Source organism: Hetaerina americana, unplaced genomic scaffold, assembly GCF_022747635.1.
Source record: "Hetaerina americana unplaced genomic scaffold, ioHetAmer1.1.p SCAF_18, whole genome shotgun sequence".
Taxonomy (NCBI): Eukaryota; Metazoa; Arthropoda; class Insecta; order Odonata; family Calopterygidae; genus Hetaerina; species Hetaerina americana.
This window is the reverse complement of record NW_027286741.1, coordinates 1,179,538-1,204,614: the sequence shown is the minus strand read 5'-3', so window position 1 is coordinate 1,204,614 and position 25,077 is coordinate 1,179,538.

Sequence of the window (25,077 nt, the reverse complement as noted above, 5' to 3'; positions counted from 1 at the left end):
ACGACTGCTGCCGACATCATCCTCTCTCCATCCCAGGACGCCTTGTCGGAAATGCGACTTCTTCATCTTCTTCATCTTCGATGCAGCACTTTTAATTCGCGACGTTATTTTTTCCGCTCCCTTGTATGGCGATTGTTTTTTATCACTGCTAGCTATCGATCTTGAGAAAGCATTTGATCTGGTCCGGATCGAATGGATTCTAACCGTGCTCAAGACGATGGCCTTCCCCGAGTACTTCATTCGTGCCGTCTCAACTTTGTACACCGGAACATACTCTATAATTAGGAGAAAGAATGCCACCTCGCCGCCCGTTCCCGTCAGTAACTCCGTTCGGCAGGGCTGCCCGCTGTCAATGCTGCTGTTCGCCTTTGCCTTAGACCCCATACTCAGACGACTGCAGAGCAGTGGAATCGGGGTACGCCGTCACGGCGCCGTCTGCCTGGGCGTCGCATACGCTGACGACATAACCCTCTTCGTAGACGACGCGTCCCACATGGCTCTAGCCCACGACATATTAACGTCATATGAGCAGGGCGGTATCTTCCTCAACAACCGGAAATCCAGGTTTTTGCTGCTGAAGGGTAACCGACCCTCGACCTCCATCGGTTGGTCAGAAGCGCCCTCGCTCAAAATCTTAGGGTTTTGGTGGGAGAAGCAGTTGGCTCCCACGATTGAGCGAAACTGGGGAATTATTGACCATCATGTAAAATGGAGGGTTGGAAAGCTTTCACTCCCTTCCTTCCCGATCGTGACCCGCGTTCGCCTCCTCAACCATATTGTCTTCCCAAGGATATGGTATGTGGCCCATCTGTGGCCCTTACCCGCTAAATACAATGCATACTTTATAAGAGCGACCAACCAAATGATCTGGAATGGCTACGTAAAGAAAGTGTCCCGAAACCAGCTCTATTGCCCGTTTGAGCAGGGTGGTTACAATTGAACCGATACAGCTCTTAAGGCGAAGGTGGTGGGCTACGCGAAGCTTAGCCTGCGCATCCTCGGCGGTGACGACGCGTGGCGCAAGGCACTCCTCAAGGACGCGTGGCAGGAACTCGCGCGCGACGAATGCCACTGGAGGGCATTTGAAGAAACGACAGAGGTCGCTTCTCTCCTGCGAGATGGAGAAGCAATTAGGGTCAAGACCCTGTATGTCAGAGCGCTTACCGAGCAGGAACAAAATACATCAAAAAGAACGATTTCTTGGAAAAACTGGGCGACCAGCAGGGCGAACGATGAGGCACGTAGTGGAATGTTTAACCTAATCGCGAACACAGTCATGACGAGGGAAGTGAGGCATCACCTACAGCTAGCCGATTCACCCCTTTGTCCGTCATGCGGTCGAATAGACAACGTCGCGCATCTGATCCTTGGATGCAACGACACAATCAGAGAATGGGAAGCTCTAAAAAAGGTCTATAAAACCTGGGACGTGTTCGGTGGTGGTGCCATTACCGACATAAATCTGATCACCTTGAACTTTCGGCTTTTTAAGAGCTTCAAAGCCTTCATAATGACCACCCTAATCGTAGAATTCACACAGTTGAGAACCGCGAATAAACAATCCGCTAAAAGCATGCAAGCATTGGTAGAACGGATGTGGCTGCCCCCGGTAACGAACACACTTCGTCCGTGGTTAAAAAGTTGTTTTTCTGAATAACTGGCTTCAAAGCTATCAATAATTCCAAGCAAATGTAATGTTCCGCTGCTAATCCTAATATTTTCGTCTATATCTTGTGAACCCTGCCTTTATTATTTCCTTCCACATTGTTGTTCATGGTCACAATTGTTTTATGCAATGTATATGAATGTATGTCTATGTAAGTGTGTACATGCATATTTATATTTATGTGTATGTATATGTATATATAAGAAAAAAAATATACTGTAACCATAATCTGTAAGCTGACAATGTGTACAATGTAAACACTAGCAGTGTGACATACTACTTCGAATAAAACTAAATTGAACCATAGCAATGGTGTCGATGGCATTTCTGAGTGGTCGAATTATATTAGCAACATAGCTGAACTGGCTAAAGCACTCGGCCGAGCATCGAGGTATTCAGGTCCGAATCCATGTTAAGGCGAATGATTCTTACCCTCTGAAATTGTTGCATATTAGCGGAAGACTCCGTTTAAAGTTACTACTGCGGCATCTCCAGCAATTTCTTGGAATTTGTCTTTGGAAGTTTTACCCTCTGAAGCATAAGTTTCGAACGGTAAATTATTTTAGAAGAAGATAGGTGTAATCTTTTAGCGCCGATTAATTTTTCCCAGAGTTCATGGTCACTCAGTCGCATGCATTCCATTCCTTTAAGAATTAAATGAAATGGCTTTGGAAATCCTGAAACGCAAAAAGCCTTCCTAATTCAACAGATTTTTACATCTAAGAAATCAATGCCAATACCATATCACGCATTTGAGAGAGAATGCACTGCAATTCAAATCTAAATTAATAATGTATTTCTATCGCATAAGGAGAAAAAGACCTTAACTTCACGACGAGAATACACTAATTGTATCTGCAGGAAAAATGGAAAGAAATTAAAGTGCATTTTAACCAAACAGTAATTTCTTTTTCATATCAAATTATAAGTACCACTTGCCGAAGTCAGATTTGACATCACTGATACACTTTTTTCATCAATCTCGCTCATCAGCCGCACTTATGCCGATCTTGGGAAGAGTCGCAGCTCCAAAAGAGGAACCCCGTCTATTGCCGCGACAGCCGAGCACAGTTCGCCTCGCGAGTCGATTGAACGACGGCTGCCGAACCAAACGTAGTCCACCGAAGGGGAAAAGGAGCACGGAAGCCGCTCGCCACTGACGCCGCAGCAACGGGGAATCCGAGGGCGGGCCGGGGAGGCTTGTGTCGGGTGTGGGGGGGATGGAATTTTCGCAAGGAGGGCGAAGCGTTGGGTTGGGTGGGGGCGGAAGGAGACAAGAGGGCGGAGCGCGGCTCAGGTGAGGTTTCATTCCGAAGGGGAAGGAATCCTGCGAGGCCCGGGGGGGGGGGGCTTGAGGAGGAGGAGAGCAGACCTCTTCGGCAGGGCGTCCCGGGCACTGCACACTCGTATCACGAGACACGGTGGATGGGCGGCCAGTGGCCCAGAACGGCCAGGGGATCCGTGTTCCTATTCAAGTTGCTGGAGTGAGAACATCCTCCGAGCATTCTTCCCTCATTCGCCCTCCCCTCTCCTCATTCCCCTTCCTCATTCCTCTGGTCGCATTTCTTCGTCTGACGCTCTCCTTCTCGCCAGCTCCACTCTTCGACAAAACCATATATCAGAAACGAACTCTGGAAATTATACACCTGGAGCCTAATCATTCATAACCTTGTATTTAGAAGTACGAGAAACGAACTCGAAAGCCTTCGAAGATGTAACGTCCTCAGACAACACTCTCTGAGTATTTTGAAGCAGAGCTCCGTTGAAAGCTGTCTAAGTCCAATTTAAGAATTCATCGACTATTTTCAATTTTGCACTTCAGCTTTACCAATTCATTGGTCAATCTTAGAAATTTTCAGAAAATGCTTTTGCTCCAATAACTAGTTTAGAATCGTGACTTTGATTTATTTCCTTCCACTTGGCGAACGGTGTTAACTAGTTTCGCAACAGCTGGATAATTATTTTCCAAGCAAGTTTCCAGTTTAACCATTTATCTAGTCCATGTGTTATTCAGAGTCGCAAGATCTCATAAAAAAATGGGCAAAACTTTTAGATTACATATAACGCTCCTTCGTCGTTGATGTTTCATTGTTGAGTTCAAGGTTTTTAGTGAAGAAAAAGCATACTCAGACTCTTAAGTAATTCACTCTGTCTGTAGTTCTAGTCCACCGTGGGTGATTCTCCAAATGTTTTTTTCCTGAAGGAGGAAATTAAACCGAAAGGATTTGTTGGACGTTTTTTTCGGTTGGAACATGGCGTTTCGAAAACTTAATATTTAATCAAACACATGCCACATATTTGGGATTTATTGCCCTAAAATTGTTCAACCCGATGAACTAGCAAACTGAATTTTTTCGCTCCATATACCTGGGATTACATTAAAAATTATTGAAATTTATTGTATCAAGACAACAAAATATTCTTGGTGGACTTAAAAGGGAAAGCGCATCGAATTTCAGTGGTTTATTTTAATGATAAAAAAGATGATTCTTTTTAAAATTTCTCTCGAATATTGCATTAAAGTAACTAATAAACTGGCAATGTGCGCAATATTATGCAGTTCCAATTATGCAATGTAGAATTTATTATGGAACGGATGGCTATAAAATGTCGTTTTAACCTCGTACCTTTAGAGATCAAAATAGATATACAGGTAAGAGCAATCGCCTATTAGATGATTAATGGTAGGGTATATTTCTTTGATATCCTTCATATTCCTTCCTGCATACTATTCTTTTTATTTAATGAAACCATCTTTTTAACAGTTCTACAACATGATTTGAATATACGTATCCTTTTATTGAATAGCGTTGCATGTAAATACTTTCTTACATGTTTGATTGGGTGGTGACCTAACACCCCCCGCCAAACGCCCCCGCGGCGGTTTGGGGGGTACCATGTATAATGTAGATGCACTCAATTGTCTTCATAGTTGGGTTAACTGCCTTATCAAGTTTAACTAAAGAAGACCATTTCGAAAGAAAGACCATGTGATATTTGACAAGCGAGTCTCACGATTAATTCCCAATGTGCGAGTGCTCGCTCCCCGCAGGCGAGCGGAGCAGGGAGCAGGTTACGGCAGCCGCCCTCAGCCGTTTGACTCCCGGATGTGGTTGCGGCGACGTTCCCTCCCCACGGGCGATTGCAGAAGCCACGATTCCCTCCTCTCACTCTCATCCTCACCATCACCACGGCCCGAATATCTTAAACGATGAGCCGATCGAATCCGTACGGATTCTTCCATAATTAAAGAAGGGTAACACGTCTGACTACATACATAAGAGTTGTGTCCGAAAAGTATCCGACCTGCTTTTTTTAATTATTTTTTTTGATTGTGAGGGTGTTGCGCACTACGAATTTGCTCCAGGAGATCAGACGATCAACGAAGAATATAACTTTGAATTTCCGAAAAGATTGCATGATGCCGTGAGAAGAAAACGACCGCGCGTCTCTGATCAAGCGAGGTGACTGGCTGGCTTCTTCGCCACGATAACGCGCCAAGCGCATTCATCGAACCTTGTTGTGCAGCAATTTATGGCGAAACACAGGAGACTGTACATACAGATTCGCCAGCCTCCTCCTTTATAGTCCCGACATAGCTACCTGCGACTTTAGGATGCTTCCAAAATTGAAAAAAGGCGCTCAAAGGAAAGCGGTTCGAGACGACATAAAAGTAATGCGACGCGCGAGCTGAAGGCTATTCCAAAATCAGCGTTCGAGGACTTCTTTAAGATGTGGAATCACCGCTGGGAGCGTGTGGTTCAATCAAATGGGCAAAACTACTTCGAAGGATGCCACACGGCCCGGATGACCAGGAAGAATATTAGCACCGATGCGGAGATATGCATGTAGACCACAAAAAATGACCTTCAGAAGCACTCATCATGGCATATGGAAGTGACGTTCCCACTCAAAACGCATGCCCACGATTGAGCTCGTTGCATTCATATGGTGTATTTTGAGAATCGGAAGTATGGAGACGTGTTCTAGTGCTATATAAACGCGGGTTAAACAGCGTGCTGTTATCGAATTTTTAACTCCTGAAAGGTGACTCCTCCTGAGATTCATCGTCGTTTAAAGGTTGTTCACGGTGACGATGCTCTTAGATAGGTCTACTGCAATTCGATAGGTAGTAAAATAACGTGGTTGCGAGCCTGGAAAAGCCATAATTGTTGATGAAACACGCATGGACGTCCGATCACTGGAATGGAGTCAAAATGACCAGCGAATCGCTCAAAAGTATTTCGCAAACCGTATTGTAATATCCAAGGAACGCGTCGGCATCATTATGGAACAGTTGGGATACCGTTAAATCTGTGCACGAGGAGTACCACGCCGTCTCGCAGACGAGAACAAACAAAACCCTCCTTATTACCCCGATTCTTCACCAAGCGACAAAGAACTTCCCTCCGTGCTGAAGTCATGGTTGATCCTTCCTTTCGGAAATTTCGGAAATAGGGTCGTTTGGTGACCACATACTTAAGCAGGCCGGTGTATACGTATATATTACAAGGGAGGAGCACATGGCGAATGATCGTGTTCGATATTAATTCGCCACAATTATGAACGACTAGTATTTTCCTAAAAACTGGAAGACTATATTATGCTAGCTGACTGCAGTTTTACTCATACGAACTTAGTAAGATGAAAAGATACAATTAATAACCTTGAAAATGAAAACGCAATGAAGTCCCCTGTAATATGCAAAATTGGAGACTTGACCTTTACAACTGACATTGACCAATACTTATAAATGAAACCTATACCTGCGAAAAAAACTCACCTAATTCATAATACATTTTAAATATCACTGAATATTCTTCTTTAATTGAAAAAGTAACCGGGGTAATTATTCTCTAAACCAAAAAGACAATTTTGTCCCACTACACATTAGGTAGATATCAAGTATGTATTTACTGATCAAGAAAGAAAATAGTTTCGTGAGTCGACGTTTCGTGCGGAATTCTCGATAGCACGGAAATCGAAGCAGCGACCCAGGATCGCCAAAATAGCGAATTCATAATAACTTAGTCGACAGAAGGCGTTCCTAATATTCAGGGCCCAAAGTACATATACTTTTCTGACACATCCAAGGAATCGAAAATTCGCTCATCTTGGAATCAAATTCCATTGGCATGAAGTAAGTGAACAAAAAATCACGTGATTTTAACATTCGAGATGCATTCACTTGGAGAATCAATAACTTTATGTCCCAAGGATAGTCAATAATATTCCATTCTTCCACGATTCCATAATTCCCATCCCTGAGCCACGGCTGGCTCTCTCTCTCTCTCTCTCTCTCTCTCTCTCTCTTCCGGCCCCCCTCAAGCAGTCTGACCCGAGAAGCGACTCCCAGGGGTGCAGGAGGGGGTGTGTTGGAGTTCACCCCAACCCTCGAGGGAGGTTCGCCCGGCCATCCACCACAGAGGCGGCAGCAGCAGGCTCCGAGGGGGGGGGGTCGAGAGAGGGTTGCAGGCGATGGTTGGGGCGATAGAAGAATAGGGGGGAGGAGGGGGCACAGATGGTCTTGAACGGCTCGCACAGAGAGGAGCGGTCAACAAAAGACGAGTTGCTTCATTCTCATCTCCTCCTGCCTATCCTTTCTGTATCAGGTCTGTCCCTAAAGTAGAAGGACTGAGTCGATTTAAAAAAAATGTATTACCAGGATTGATATATTCACTCAAAAGTCTTCAAAGTAGCGACCTTGATCGTCCACACACCGCTGCCAGAGGCTTTGCTATGCCTCGTACGCCTTTTGGAATATGGTGTTCGGGACGCTGCTAGGCTCCCTCGTCACGGCCTGTTGTAACGATTCCAAAGAGCCAGGTGACATCCTTTCAGCACGTACTTGAGGCTGGGGAAGAGGAAGAAGTCTGGTGGGACAACGTCAGGGCTGTAGGGTGGCTGAGGTAAGGTTGCCAAGTTGTACCGGGCCAGGCTGGCCGTTACTCACTCCATTACTAGAAGATTACCCACGGCACCAACTTCGCACACTCCTTTCTCATGCCCATTTTTTGGTCGCAAATCAATGCACACCTCTTTAAGGGATGCCAAGTTCATAACAAACCTTGCGAACACTTAATCCGCGATCGCTGTCCAACAAAACCTTCACTCTTGCAAGATTTTCGTCACTCTTTGAGGTCGAAGGGCATCCTGAAAGTCTGGCGTTTTTAGCATCTTCTCCACTTACCCGAAATCACTTGTGCCATTTAAAAAACACACGATCTAGCCATGAAGTTATCACCATAAGCTGCCTTGAGTATGCCATGCGTCTCTTACTAGGCTTTGCCAAGGTTCACGTGCATTTTGATGGCGTAGCGCTGTTACAATAACGGTTCACGACGGAGCGTAAGGAGGTCCCGTAACAGAGATTTCGCAAACGAACGATTTGCACTGCGTGAAGGCTGGGAGCCAACTGCCACCGGCATCCAGCCTTTTCTGAGTTTCCCCTTTATGAAACTTTGCCAGATAAACCCCCCACCCTCCCGTCTGTATCTGGGAAAATATAAGTCCTACTACACTTGGGACAGACCGCGTACACCTGCAGTTCCCCTCCGTCCACGCATAGATTAGCACTGTCTCTCCATCATTCTATTGGTCGCATCGGTCCGTTTACCCTCTATCGGTCCTCCCTTTCCCGTCCTGCCAAACGCCATCGCATTCATTTTTTCCTCCCGCTCACAACAAGTGCGAGGGTATGCACACATTTTTATAGACCACAAACAAAAAATCTTCAGAAGCACTCCTGGTGGCATGTGAAAGTAACATTCCCCCACTCGACGCGCATACGCAGGTTTGAGGTCGCTTCATTCATCCAGTGTATTTGGAAAAGCGGAAGTATGGAGACGTGTTCTATGTCAACACGAGTTAAACAGCGTGCTGTTAACGAAGTTTTGCCTTCATCTCATCGTCCGAGGTGTAATGATTACCCTTTGAGGTGTCTCTTGAGTTGAGGAGAAAATATAAATCGCAAAGTTCAAGATCGGGTGAATGAGGGTTTTGTTTGTTCTCGTCTGTTGAGATGGGGTGGTACCCATCGTGCTCAGATGTCACGGTATCCCAATTGTTCAATAATGAAGCCGACACGTTCCTTGGATATTCCAATATGGTTTGCGACACGCTTTTGAGTGATTCGCCGGGCATTTTGAATCAAATCTTCGAATCGTCTGTGGCAGTGATCGTCCGCTGCGTGTTTCATCAATAATTATGGCTTTTCCAGGCTCGCAACCACGAAATTTTACTCCCGATCGATTTACAAGAGACCTATCAACAGAATTGTCACCATAAACAGCCTTTAAACGACGATGAATCTCGGCGGGAGTCACATTTTCAGCAGTTAAAAAATTCGATAACAGCACGCTGTTCAACTCGCGTTGAAATAGCGTTAGAACACGTATCCATACTTCCGCTTCCCGAAATAAACTGGATGAATTAAACGGCTTTTAACTTACATGCGCGTGTTGAGGGGGAATGTTACTTCCACCTGCCACCAGTAGTGCTTCTGAATGTCGTTTTGTTTGTGGTCTACAAGCATGTGTGCATTAGTTTTCAGGCTACCCTCGTGCATCTCTCAGATGGTTTTATTGGAGACTGATTACTCTTTACGCCCGTTCTTCCGTGCGGTCAACGTGACCTCCGCCAAGAAGCGTCCTCGCTCTGCCCCCACCCGATTCTCCTCCCTCTAAATTGACAGGCTATCCCCTGTGTATCGAGACAATGCGGTGCGTCATTTACGTATTTTACTCCAGCATATTCCCATCCGAGGTTGCTGCGGCCGGTGTGGGAGGGAAGGGTGCGCCAATCGGCAATGAGGCACGCTCAAGTTGAATGAGATGGAAGTTGACTGTTTCAAAGTCGTGCGATTTCCTCGGATGACTCAATCAACGGATCGAATAATGGTGGCAAGTTATTAAGAGCCACTCCTCTATTCATAACTCGCTGACATTATTTTTATGTAAATATGGTTTTAGGACGAGACAGGATCATCTATGTTGACGGTATGCCAAATTCGATGACCGTCCTCACCCATAGATATTAATACCTATTCGCACCTTGCACGTAATTTAAATTTTAAGTGCGCAAGTCTCCCGAGTGATACCTAATGGATAATTAAGACACCAATCTAAAAGTTACACCTAATTCACCATGTGAATGCAGAAAAATATTATTTTTAGTTCCATTCCCATTATTATTCTTTAAATTTCTACAGAGACAGACTGCGAACGGGAAAAAGGCTGAATGTTTCATAACCAATATCGAAATATTAATGTAAAAAATCCACCCATAATCCTCTTTTTTCTTTAAAAAGGGTTATATGCTTTTTTAAAAGAATTTTGGAACCGAGACTCAATTAGTCAGAAATATTGAAGGAAAATCTAAACTTGAAGATTCATAAGTATTGATGTATTGTTCGCAAATTATTTATGTTTTGTGATCATTCAAATATATTTATATATTTGTGATATTCAAATATCGATTAAATCCGAGACAATTACAAGGGCTGCTATTTATATTATCAGCCTAATAAAGAAAAGACGGTGATTTATTGTTAAAAATGGCTTCATTATTTTTCGAAGTATTCTTCATGGTACTCAATACACTTTTGAATACGCTCGAACCAATCTATCGTAACACTATTTCCACTCCGATTGAGGTACGTACCTCCAAAACATTTTTTTTGGATGCATCAACGGGTTCTTCAGGCGCCGAAACACGTTGGTCACGTAATTGTTTCTTGACGAATGAGAATTAAAAAAAAGTCATTTGGTGCTAAATCAGGGCTGTACGGAGGATGATCCATCAATTCGACGTTTTGGCCAGTCGAATGGGTACCAGTTGTTTCAGCCGATCTGTGAGAGCTTGCCCATTGTCATGATGCAGAATGATCCTTCGTTGCCGTTTCTTTTTCCGTATTTCACCGAGCACTTCTGGCAAACAAATGCTCATGTACCATTCAGAATTTACGGTTCTACGCTGCCTTAACGGTACGGTTAACACATGTGCACTTATTCCGACGAAACAGGCGATCATTTGCTTCGATGTATGTGCTTCGTGCACGAATCACTTTTGTCGGATTTGGCTCGTCTTTGAAGACCCATACGACAGTGGATTGCTGTTTTGTTTCTGGCTCATACGCATAGATCCAAGATTCGTCACCTGTGTACGTAGATGTTATACACAGATTTTTATACACCGCCACTGTATTTGTTGAACATTTCTTCGCACCAATTGACACAAGCATCAATTTGAGCTTTTTTCAAATTATTCGGGATCCAACGCGGGCAAATTTTTTTCACAGCTAAATGTTCATGCCATATCTTATTAATGCTCATATCATAATAATTCCCAAGGATGCCTCAATCTCACGATAAGTCACATGGCGATCTCCCTTTGGTAGTTCTTGCACAGCATCAATGTTTTCCGACATGACAACTGAGATTTGACGACCTATGTCGCTGAGCGAACGGCGGCCATGTTGGAATTCACTATACCAGCGTTTCACAGTGGCAAGAGATAGGGGGCTTCATCGCCAAAAGTGGAAGTAAGTTAATCTATGCACTTCGTTTTCATAATCCGCGGCGAAAGTCGTAAAAAATCATCGCACGAAAGTGTCCACGAGTTAACTCCTTTTTTTCACTGAGACCAAATTTTCGACTCACTTTAAACAACACAAGTTAAGATTAAACGGCAAAATGTTCTGAAAAAACTTTGCTTTTAAAGGTTCAAAATTTCAGACGGAAATGTCAGAAGGCGCCTTAAGCACTTAGTGTTGTCTGAGCTCAAAAATAAATAGCAACCCTGGTATACTATATTAATTATTCACGTACTTCGCGTATGCCTGATTCTATCACACAATTGAAGTGAGTCAGCTTGGTTTGCTCTTGATCACTTATTAATTGCGCAATGTTTCACGATAATCAGGTTCCAAATTTGCCGGTGAGACTAGCAAAATGTGCAAGTGGAATTTCGGTTCAGTTGCCGTAGCAGAAGGAAGTCGGGAGTGCTTCGTCGTCGCGTAGATAAAACCAAAATCTGTCAACTTCGCCAATCGGATATAAGAATAACGAAGATTCAACTCTCCATGTCCATAATTAAAGGTTCGCCAAATGTTTTTTGTACTTGCTATGAAGTATTCTTAGGTTATGGAAGGAAGGGTAGTGGTGTGATGGCAATCTGCACCGTATCACATTCGGCGGATAATTACACACACAGCCCTTTCCACGGCATCCGTCTCATTCGCCCCTCCGCAAATCTTTTTTACACACGGGGCACCTTCTATCAGACTCCTCCAATCTCCTCATTCCATTCATCTCCCTTTCATCCCCCTCCTTCTCCTTTGCTCCGCGTGTCCTCAAACTTTGACGTGTCACACCCTAATTTTTCTTCTTTATCTCCTCCTTTCGCCAGACATTCCCCCCCCCCTGTCTTCACCTCCCTCCCCTCCCATGCCGCATTCGTCTTCCTCTCCTTCCTCCTCCTCTACCTGAGCCTTTCTTCCTTTTCTCGCCTCCCCTCCCCTTCCGCACCCCTCCTTCCCATCCCCAGGAGGAGAACTCCCTCTCGACCCCCGAACGTCCCACGCCGACGTCCCGCGTGATACGGATCCGTGACGGGGACTAATAGTTTGGGGGAAAGGAGGGAGGGGGCGGTTTGGGATTTTTGGTGCTGCGTGGGGCGACGCGGAGGGAGGAGGAGGTTCAAAGTGTGCACGTGCGGTGCTCAACTGCCCCTCCCTCCCCCTTCCCCTCCCGCCACTCCACGCATGTCTCTCCGTCTTCGTTTTGCTATTATTAATGATAATAATTTTTTCGGGTTCACAGTTTTGCCCTGGCTCATTCTCTTCCGGGGAAAGGAGAAAGGAAAGGTGAACGGAGGAAGAGAGGGAGGAAGGGAGAGAAATGAGGATTGCTTCTTTTATTTTTTATATTGAAAAGTCTTCTTCTCTCGGTCCACGATGAGATGATTTATGGGCCGGATGTAATGGTGGAAAAAGTTAAGTGCAAAGATAGAAGAGTCATGCAAGGGAAAAAAATCGAACGGATTCGGGGGAAACTTTGCGCATTTTCACGCGGTGGGGAGAGAGATTCATTTGCTCTTGTCCGTTCGAAGGGTCTCATAGTCTGAAGTCCTTTCTCCTCAATCGCCCTTGGTATTTGTTTCCGAGCATTTCAAATATGGAAAAATTGAACGTAGCATTTACTTAGTGATCAACTGCATTTCTATCATTTATTCGGCGAAATGCGAGTATATATGAGAATAAGTATTACCAGTTCAATACCTAAATAGCTGTCGACCAAAAAATTGGAAACGCGAGAAAATTATGCTCTAGGTGTCGCTCTATATAGTTATTTGAGAAGTCAATAGAGATGCGAAATTGTAATGGCAACGCGGAGTAAAACTTCATTTATTAATTTTGCAAAATTCAATGCTTGAGGAAGCAAGGGTCTCAATTGTTATTCACAGTTGGTTTAATATGTGGTGTCCTCTACGATATACGAGGAGTGTCCGAAAAGTATCCGCCCTGGTTTTTTTTTAGTTTTTTGATGGTGAGGGTGTTGAGCACTATGAATTTGCTCCAAGAGGTCAGACGATCGAAAAAGAATATCACTGTGCAGTTCTGAAAAGATTGCGTGATGCCGTGAGAAGAAAACGACCGCGTGTCTCTGGTCAATCGAGGTGACTGGCTTCTTCACCACGATAACGCGCCAAGCGCATTCATCGAACCTTGTCCAGCAATTTTTGGCAAAACTCAGGAGATTGTACAGCTTCGCCAGTCCCGTCTCCGTTCGCTAGTCTCCGTACAGTCCCAATATGGCTCCCTACGATTTTTGGATGAAAATGGCGCTCATACGAAAACTGTTCGACCATATATGTAGATTAATGCGACGCGCGAGCTGAATGCCATTCCCAAATCTGCGTTTGAGGACTTCTTTAAGATGTGGAAGCACCGCTGGGAGCGTGTGGTTCAAACGAATGGGCAAAACTACTTCGAAGGATGCCGCACGGCCCGGATGACCATGAAGATTATTGCCAATGAGGGGATATATGTGAACGTAGGTCGGATAGCTTTCGGACGAACCTCGTATATTTACAAATGCAATTGATTACACATTACAGGGGAAGCAAATTGAAATGCGCATAAGAAATAACTATAATATAACTTTAGTGTAAATATTTACCCAAAATATTCCGGAATGAAAAATCGAAGAACATACACATTGAAGTCATTACAACCTACCTATATTCCGCGTTAGCCTTCTTTATATGTGGCTTGCAGATACGGAAGACACTAAATTATATTCTTCTGGGCTGTTACCTTCGGATTTAACATCCATGTCCTCTACAGGATTTAATGCCGAGAATTAACGCGTCCTATCGCATCAAATTAATACATAAACAATGCATGGTAAAACTCAAATTTTCTGCGATTTTGCAAATAAAAGGCAAATTTTCTGCGAATTATCCACTCCAAAGCTTTAAAAAGTATTATTTTTTCCAGCGTCTGGTACTAAAAGGAAGCATGGGAAAGGAAAGGAAGATGCATAATCCTCCGTTAAATATTCGCATTACAAGCAATCTTCCGTGGTTGAATGCGTACTCAGCCCGCATGTGCGCGGCAAATCGATAAGCTGAGCTTGCGCTGACCTGGCCGCACATTTATTTATTATCGCACGTGTCTCATTACTCCTGGAGAAGGTACAGCGGAGATTGACCTTGGTGCGACGCGATAAAAATGATTGACCCATGAATCCTCGCCGACCCGCCGGGATCAGCAAAAAGTTACTCCAGCGCAACCCGCACCTCCGAATGGTTATCCAAGTTCCCTTTGTTTATATCCTCGGTGCGAGCGTGTGCTATCGGTCTCTTCAATCTCAGAGCGGAGATTCAAAGAGAGAGAGAGAGAGCACTTTCTAATAATTTATCGAATGCCATTCTCTCAAATCGTAACGGCAGCAGTGAACGTAAGCACTTTCTACTCCTCCGCCCATCGACAGCTACACAATGGAAATATCATTAAACATTTTACCTAAATCCAAATTTTTTTGCGATTGACTCATTTTATCTGGAGCCTAAAAAAACAAATCCCGCGGAACAAGTAATAACGTCAGTTGGGATTTGAGTTCGTAGAGAACCGGATTTCCGCGTCAATTAGTTTTGCCATACCGTCTTCAGTAATAATAGGCACAGCCACCAGACTTTTCGGCAAGGCACCACCCTGTAAATGCCTCCGGGGCTCGAGCCCGTGTCTGACCCCGTCCTTTCAATCCGTTTCCGCCTCGGGCGTCCCAGGACCACGCCGCGGATAACATGAGTTAACGGGACGAAGCGGCTGCCAGCGCTAGGTTTCCCGGGTGCAGAAGAGACAAAAATCTCTATCATCTTCTAAGATCGTAGGCGTCAGTCAAATATCAAATATGGATCTAAATAAATAATAAAAATGACCGTATCTTCGAATTGGTATTTTGAAAAAGAGTCTATCAAGTATATGTACAAAGTAACTAGTCAAATCAATTATTCATTCAAACAGTTTAATCTTTTTTTTGAACAGATGTTGCACTTGATGATTTGAAGACTTCCAAGATGTCTCGATCTGCCTCATTATTTTTCCCCTCATTCTTATAAAACAAAGGCAACCCTATTTCAGTTTGCAAATAAAATTTTCATTCGTAAGTATATGATCCATCAAATTCTTTAAAGTGGAGATAACATGAATATATTACGATAAAAGGAGTGGGGTTCACAAGGTCAAGGAAAGCACATTGAAGAGATTCAATCGAAAGAGAGAGAGAGAGAGAGAGAGAGAGAGAGAGAGACAGAGAGACTTAAAGGGAAAAGTATTTCAATGACAAATGAGTTCGAGAAATAATCCATGACAAATTCTATTCAACATCATGTCTCTTCTTAGCAGGACACGGATTTGCAGGCTAAACACTGTAGCCCGATGCGCACTCTTCACCAGGCAAAGCCGTCATATGCTACCCATTTTCTCCAGGATCTCTAGTGTTGACAGACATCTCATTAACAGATAAACTTTCCCCTTAAAAATTATTCTTGTGGGGAGAGGGGGATGAATAATAATTATTCAGGTAGGTCAAATAAATGGGGACATAAAAAATGAAATCTAATCCAACAATACAATAATTTTACGAAGCCCACCCTATGAAGTGAACAGAAAAAATGATAATTTATATTTAAAAACGAGGTGTTCAATGAATTTTGCAATATCTACTGTTTTGAATAAATCCATGTAGCAGTGGCGAAACAAAATAACTATGAGAAATTTATATGATCTTTAAGAATATTGATTACTCCTTGATTTCATTTTCGTGTTACAGAATTCCACTCCGTTCCCATATTTGTGTGAGTCAGCAAATTTATTGCACCCTCTATTAATAAACGAGCTGGAAAGTACAGATTTATGACTCGACGGCGTTATCGGACTGTATCGGTTACCTGGGCCATAACGGTTAAGGATCCGATCCCTTGGGTTCATGATACAGTTCCTGCAGGCTTCCATTTATCGCTGCCATCCCGAGAGTCGAAGGGCGAGCGCCAAAGGTCGGGAAGGGGCCTCCCGCAGCAGCACCAGCTCGCTCGCAAACCGCCCGTGCACCACCGACACGAAAGCTTCGACGGAGAGTGAAAACGGGGAGGAGGGGGAATCCGAGGGCGCCGGCCGATGGCCGCCCTCAGTCGCTTTTTTGTCTTAATTCCACCGCGTAACGGAAAACATAGAATGGGTCGGGGGAGGGAGGGTTGTGCGGGTGGTGCAGGGTGGTGCACGGGGGGGGGCAGCGCAGTCGTCTCCCTTGGCGAGCATCACGCGTTGAACTCTCCGGAGCTCGAGCGCGCCCGGGTCCAATTAGGGTGGCCGTGGGGGTGGGGAGCGTGATGAGACGGGGGGGGAGGGGGTAGAGAAGGGAAATGGATGCTCACGATTTTTAACGGTATATCTCGCTGCGCGCCTGCTGTGTGTGCGTAAGGGGGCGAGAGAGGTGGGGCTGGGGGTTGGCGGCGAGGGTTTTGTTCGCCTCCCCTAACAATCACCCACTCCACCCTGGAGAAGCGAATGCCATCCCCACCGCACACACCCGCAGCCAATCGCGATAACTTAAATGGTGCAAAAACCATGAAACGCGGTGGTCGCCATGCGATCCGCAGTGGAGGAGGCATCCGTCCACAGTTCTCGCACTCTTTACCAGTCCTTCCTGAGGCGAAATCAGTTCCTTTTCATGTCGCCTTGCGGTTCTCAGTTTTATTGAAGCATTATTCTCATTTTACCACAATAATATCTTTCTTTTATTAGTGCCTTTAATCTTCATGACTTCCCGGACGAGAGAGGACCCGCGGCAGAGGAACACACCCGAGGCACGAGGTTCTTTTCCCACATGGTCCAATTGTTCCTCCGGCTCCGATACCATCTCAAATACTGTGCGTAAGATCTTCATTTGGGATGTTTTGGGTAATTTTGTTGGAATTTCGCACTTCGACCCGAAGAACATATCCACTTCATCAGGCTCTTGAACTCCTTCATAGGCCTTTCATAATACTATATACTAAGTGTGTCCGAAATCTATCCGACCTGCGTTCATATATCTCCGAATTGGTGCTATTCGTCATGGTCATCCGGGCCGTGTGTAATCCTTCGAAGTAGTTTTGCCCATTTGATTGAACCACACGCTTCCAGCGGTGCTTCCAAATCTTAAAGCAGTCCTCGAACGTAGATTTTCGAATGGCCTTCAGCTTGCATTACTCTGAATTGTCTCGAACCGCTTTCCTTTGAGCTCCTTTTTTCAATTTTGGGAACATCCTCTAAAGTCGCAGGGAGCTAGTATGTAAGTAGTGACTGTAAAGGAGGAGGCTGGCGAAGCTGCTGTACAATCTCCTGTGTTTCGCCAAAAATTGCTGCACAGCAAGGTTCGAGGGATGCGCTTGGCGCGTTATCGTGGTGGAGAAGCCAGTCACTCGCATATTGTACTCACTACTCTGCCATCTTCCGTTTTCTTTTTTTTCGCCGGTTTCTTTAGCGACTCCATTCTGTATGCATTTCTCCTATTGCCTCTTCGGATTCTCGGGGAGTGGGAATATTGATAAAGGTTCTACGGATAAATAATCGAGGAAATAATTCATAATTAAGAAATTATATTTCCTAAAATGGTCATTCCTTTGCCTTAGAAGCACCATCCCCAAAACATTCTTTCACTTGATAAATATGGACCAAGAAAGGCTATAAAAATTACATTTCTTCCCTGTATTTCGACGGCAAGAAACAGCTTCGGCCGTTTTTTACGTGCTCCCATCTGCGTAGCTTACCGATAGCAACCTTAAGTCTTCTCCCACTCATGTCTCAAATATTGCGCTACAAATTAAAACTAGACGACATTGTTTTTTTAGTTTCCTCGCCACGGAAGATACAGGACTAGCAATAGTCAAGCATTCAGTCTTCCAGTTTGAGTTTCTTAATTGTCGAATATCGTGACGAATGCGATTAGGGCTTTATTTGAAATTCCGTAACCAAATGAAGAGATGGAGTAGACAGAAGAAAGGAAATTCAGCATGAGGTGGTAATTCTTTGTCATGTAGGTACTACTTCGGGTGCCAACCATTTTCCCTCTAAAAACAGAACTCAGTGATGGTGTCAAGCATGGTAGACAATTAATAAAAATTTATTAAGATTTAGGGAGGCTCATGTGATCTCAATAGCTATTGGGATATTTTAATGGAAATAATTTAGAAGAGATACTCGAGACACAATTGGCTCCTACGCCACCAGATGAACTGCTGTGTAATTGCTAGAGAACAAGAACTTCGTTTTTCAGGACATCGTTGATTGACTAATGTCATTTTGGTGAAAATGTTCTCCGTCACTCGTCAGGCAGCATATTTAGAATATGCTGCTAGTATAAATGTAATCCTCACGAAGTTGGATTAATGGCCTAATTGGATCGCGTGCAGCGTAGAGAAGCATTAGATTTGTAAAACGTTGTTCTGACAAACTGAGTATCGTATCCAAATTTTTAGAAGAGCTAGGCTGGGAATCACTCACGGAGCGAAGGTTAAATTACAGATTAAATAAATCTCTTCTTGAAATGTAATGAAATAATTGACTTTGTAATTCCACACACATCCTGATGATGACGTTCAACGTCGAAACCTGGTCGTGTTTTTAAATAAAGTGTGTGGAATTACAAAGTCAATTATTTCATTACATTTCAATATGTTATGCAAATTCCACAAAGTTACGCCTGAGACAACAAATCTCTTCTTGCATAAATTGGAAGGATGTCTCTTTAGGAATGATTGAAAATATATTATTATCACATGTGATTTTTATGCCACCTTTATAATATATTTTTTGGGAAAAATATGCTATATCGAAAATATTTTTACTCAAAATATGTTTGAAAAATTTAAAAAAGTAAGCCGAATGTGCGTATTCATAGTTTCTGATGTTTCCCTCAGGCACATAACTAATTGACAAGGTCCTTCTGAGCGGGAAGCTACTTTTTTCACTAAAATATGTTATTATTATCGGTAATCTATCATTTAAAGTAGGCTTAGGACTGACACAAGCTAATACACGGTATAAATTCCATTGCCTTTCTTAACAAAACACAATCCAGCAACATACTCTCCAACCAGTCCCTCTTCATCTCGGAGTACTTCCTTTCTCCCTTCATCCCGTCCAACATCCCTATCCTATTCCTGCCCTTTCCTCGTTTGCCTAACATTCTCCCCTCTATTACAGTCTTCAACATCCCACTGCCGATCAATACGCCCTTCATCCATTTTTCCTGCCTCCATAGGATATCTCCCACCAAACACCTCTCTTAGCCCACTATACCAAGTACTACCTCATTTGTTGTCTTCTCTATCCATTTCACCTTCTCCATTCTTCCCCAAGCCCACATTTCAAAAGTCTCCAGTCTACGTCTATCCTCCTGCTTCAATGACCACGTTTCCGCGCCGTACATAGCTACGCTCCAAATTAAAGCCTTTACGAGTCTTTTCTTAACATCCTTACTCAAAGTCCCCGTCATCAACTCCCTCCTCCTTGTGAAAGCCTCTTTGCCTAGCGCAATTCTTCTCCTTACGTCCCTACTACTGTGACCTTGTTGGTCCAAAACACTACCGAGATACGTAAACTGTTCTACCTGCTCTAGTTTTTGCCCTCCTATTTTAACATTTAGCTTATATTTAATATTCATATAAAACAGTATAACATCTTTTATTTTCATTTATTCTTATCACATACCTAATGCACTTACTTTTCAATGCGCTCAGCATGGTGTGCAACCCTTGGCCTGACTGACAATCTAAAGCTTGGTCATTAGTAAACTGATTTTACGAATTCCCCTCGGACTTTCTTGCCTATCTTCCCAAGCCTCTTATACCATTTTGTCTATGTGTACCCTCAACAGCACTTGATATATAACATTTAATTATATGGATGGATGGATGCCAATGATTAATATTCGTTGAATTTATTGAAATGAAGAAGTATAACATAATTAACGATTAATCATAAAACAATTTATAATATTTACTATGTTTTAAAGATCTCCGTCTATTTTCGCCGAGGACGCGACTTTTCTCGTGGCATCCCTGCATTGGGCACACGCCGCGTCATGGAGGCCCGGATGCTCCTCCACCTCTTTAAATCAGCCACTCCGTTTAATTCACTGGTCCACTACTCTATGGACTTCTTCCGCTCTGGAAACGTCCCTGGGCGTGCACGAGAAATTGCTCGAATGGTGATTGTGTGCTCGCAAGTCCATCACCTGGCTCAGCAATCGCACTGTGCTGTTCTCATTCCTGCTTCTGGGCTGCGGAGGGAGAGCGGCTCCGGGAAACGGACGGGACGACTGTCATCGCCGGTGTGTTTCTCGTGTGTTTCTCTTGGTGTGCGCTGGTTAGTCTTCGGGGATGAAGTTTGTTATCCGCACTGAAGGAAGAGCAAGGTCAGAAAAAGACGGCATGGTAAGAGGGATTCGTATTGGCATTAGTTTATTCCCATCATTATTGGGGACCATAATGACATTAGGTGAGGTAAAGAGCAACATGTTTAAATTATATCTTCTCCTTACGGACTTACTTCTTTCTCCCCAAAGTGAAATATGATATCCGCAAACTCCCTACCTAATGCCCTCGCGGCGGTTTACGAAACATCTTGAACTATCCAAACGAAATTTGGATAGTTCAAGTCTTCGTGTACGAAGAACTTGAACTATGCAAATAAGAACGTGAAAATCCTGTAGAAGTAAAAAATCTATGATTAGCACAAAACTACGTTCGAATTTGAAGTTATAACGCCTTCCTCCTGGTTTCCGGTGAATTACATGGGAACATATCCCGGTGGACTACGGATGCCATACATCTATGAAGTTTTGAAGAGCTTTATTCAGGTAATCAATGCACGTTCCATCAAGCAGACACTCGGATAAACACCACAAGTACAGAAATTCATCAACTACATGGATTTCCCCTTTGGTAAATAGCGAGTTCCCGAACAAAGATATGCGGAAATGGACTTTTTTTTAATGTCTTGGAAGGGTCTGCTGAAAAATATATAACATTTATTTAAAGTGTAAGACGAACGAAAGGAAAGGTTGGGGCAAAGAGTTTTTGCCGAGCCTTCGTATTATTTAACGTTTTTTATCAGATCGGTCGTATAGCATGAAACCACGCCAAAGGATCTCGCGGAAGAAAATTCCCGTTAATAGAAGGTAAACCTTTCCGAGAGAGTTCAATAAACCATGCTCTTGAGGGAATAATATATCTCCGCAGCTCCATCAACGCAACTCATTGATGTACACATGCACGGAATGGGAAAATACGATCGGCGTGCATCGACTGCGATGCTCTCGAGCGTGAAGGGGGTGAGGAGGGACTGCAGGGCGATTGTGGGGTGGGGGTGGAGTAGGGGGAGGAAGGGTAGAGGGAGGGAGGTGGGAATGCTTCTAGCACACCGAGGGTAGGACGACCGGCTCCTCATTACGGTTCAATCCAACAACCATCATCATCCCTGAAAGAACACACAACGCACGTGAGACCAATAATTCAAGGAATGTACTCAAGGAACTGTTTGGCAGAAGAACGGAAGAAATGCTCCTCGCAGGTGGGGAAGGGTGTGCAGTTAAATCTAAATATCATGCTGATATTCTTGGTTGAAAAGATTTGAAAACATTCCCTCAAACGCTGTTTTATGGCGACGGCCGTGAACACAATGAAAACGGAGAATACTTTTGCATTGATTACCCATTAGGTTATGCATTCGAAATAGTTGTCCCGTGTTGCTCGATGAGTGTCAACTGTGCTCTATAGATGGCATCATGTCGAAATATAGGAATGAGAATGTTGACGTGCTCATTGGGAATGACTGCTTCCTGTAAGCGCGTCGAATTTATGTCATGCATATTTATTTGGTGAGCAGTATAGGATATATCATGAAGACTCTTATCTATCTTAAAATTGATAAAATTTAACATAAGCGAAAATCTAGGCACGGCTCGTGTATTTCTTTATATTCATATTGAAGTAAAATACCGACAACAATTTGTTAAACAAATTTCGCCGAGGAATTAACGTACATTTTGTGTATTCGATAGTTTCTGGCTCAACTATGTGGAAGTTAATGTTCATGCAGAACAAATTCTTTCTACAAATATCCCGGTTTTTTCAAGCATTGGTAGGAAAAAGTGCTGGGGCCAAACCACCCTTCCACAATGAGGTTATATCATTGCTTAGATTGGGTGTTGAGTAAAAATATTTCCAGTCAATTATGCTTATCGTATTTTCCCATCGGCAACGCACCTCCAGAACGTTGTAGTTAACATGAATTTGTATAGATCATGCATATCCATACACTAATAGATGGTTACAACCAATGAAAACATGTAATCATAATTAACTGTGGCTATATCTAATGTAATTATACAGAAGATTAGAGCCAGGTGATTGAAATTAATTCCAAACAACATACATACAAAAATAAACAATATTTACAAGCCAACACAATATGTCGCCTTGTTGCTTTTTCGCTATGATTCGTAAGTCGGAACGAGACATAGGTTTGTGTGCCCTTTTATTTGCTCTATTAATTAAATTTTAGCTAATCAGGTAAAGGAAAAATGAGAGAATGAATGAATGAAATATAATTTTCTTGTTTCGTCTGCTTTACTTCGCTTTGTTAGTACCGGCGCTTAGCTGTTCTAGACGCCCTTCAAATTCTATGAAAGTGCCGCTTACATGGTGATTGGTTCGAACCTGAAATGAGTTGAGCTTTTGTAATTTAGAATTTCCTCATGAAAATTAACCATGGAGAAGAAAATCGTATACAGCGATGTTTAGGCTAGAATTCATCAATTTCCCGAAAGAAAAAGGAAGTCGCGAGGCTGCCAGAATTTACCTATTAATAAATCTTTTAAAGCAAAATTCCATTCTTTTTGGGAAAAGCGGATGATGTCTGGCATGAAAGACTAAACAGAATTGGAAAGGATTAAAAGAGTCTCTTATGAAGAAATAATCCAGTGGATACTGGAAAGTTGGCAGGGTGTCAGGGTGACTTGTGTCAAAAATGGATTTGAAAAAGCTCCAGGTAATATTTCAATGCCAGTGCTAGAAGATGAGGAAGAGTTAATTTTGGAGAGTGAACTCGGTGATGTACCTGTAGAGATAATAAATGCACTTAATTCATTTAAATGTGATTCAGGTGACGAATTTCTTGGATTCGAGTGATTTACCTATCCTATCATATATTTTATAGTATACGTTTCTATATAGTATTTGTATATAATAGGACATACTCTGAGTGTACGTGAAGTACTATACATTAGAACAATGAAGTACTACGTATTAGATTAAATGAAGTATAAAAATTATATTTGTCTTCTTTTTCACTGGGATTTATAAGCTGAAATAACTGTAAAAGTAGCAGATGCGTATAAAAAGGGATGCAATTGGAAAGGCATGACGATAACAGACTTTGTCTCTTTGTCAGCCTTTGTCTGGTGATCTCTATACAATGGAAAGCAATTAGTAAAGCAGGCTTCCAGAATAATTTATTTTTGCGAGATTCTTCTTTAAATTATTTTGTGCATAAGTAGGTACATGTTTGGATTTTTCCAAATTTCATTAGACAACGCGCATCGTCATATTTTTCAATCATCTGATCATTTTTGTAGACATAGTACGTGCGCTTTATCGATGGGAAAATAAAGGATTAGCAATGGCATCTCCATTATCACCACTACTTGCTGACATTTACATGAACAAACATGAACAACTTTGAAAGAAAAATATTCAGCTGTCCCTTTTTTTACAAAGAACATGCACTGTTGGTTTCGTTACGTAGACAATATCGCTGCAATATGGACAGGCACTGAAACCCAATTAGACAACTTTGCTAACACCTTAAATTCCCAATGCGAAGAAATCAATTTCACATGTGAGAAAGAACAAAATTAGAAACTCAATTTTCTAGATATCACAGTGTCGAGAGAGGGACGTGGTTTTGGATTTGCGATTTTTCGGAAAATCACCGCCTCAGACCACGTCATCCCCTTCAACTCCCGCCATCACATTTCTCAAAAGCTGAAATTAATCCTAAGGCTTCCGCGACGTCTATTTGATGAATTCATTCTTCTTTCGGGAATTATCGTCGCGTAGGTGAGTTGATGGACAACTGTTTCGCCCCCAGTCCTGGAGGCGTCTTCAGGTCGAAGTGATTGGCGTTGTTTCAGTTTCAGTTTTAAAGGTCTTTCTTTCCGTAAAGTAAAGCTTAAAAGAGTGAATATAAAATATATAGTTGAAACATAATAAAAACAATACGGAAACCCCGTTTTAGGATTTAACTTCTCTTCGGGGTGGAAACAACAGAATAGGAAAGGCTACAAAGAAGGTAGCGGTTGCTGAATATTTGCACCAAAGGGCCACAGATAAAAAACAGTTCCGACTCTCGGCAATTGCATAGCATGCATGGTCGGAACCCGGGCACGCGATCAAGTTTGATCAAACAAGAGTGCTGGCCAAATGCGGGAAGGGCATTATTTCCCGAGACTAATAAGAGAAGCAGTTGAAATAATGAAGAATCCGAACAACTTCAACCGTGAGGACGGCTACAACCTGGCTCCCACATGGAAAAGGTTGATTCCCATCGGCCGCCAAGAGAGAGCCAATCAGAGAGCTCCCAGCCAGCCAGCGTCTCCTATATATAGCGGCCAAATTTAAAAAAGAAAACCTACCCCACAAAAAGCCCACGTTTCGCGTGCGAACTGCACTGCGCTACTGCGTGGTAGAAGCCCTGACAGCCCCACCGGCCCAGCCCAGGCAGTGCCCCCGCTGTCAGGGCTTCGACCACGCAGTAGCGTAGTGCAGTGCGGACGCGAAATGTGGGCGATGTGGCGCGGCGC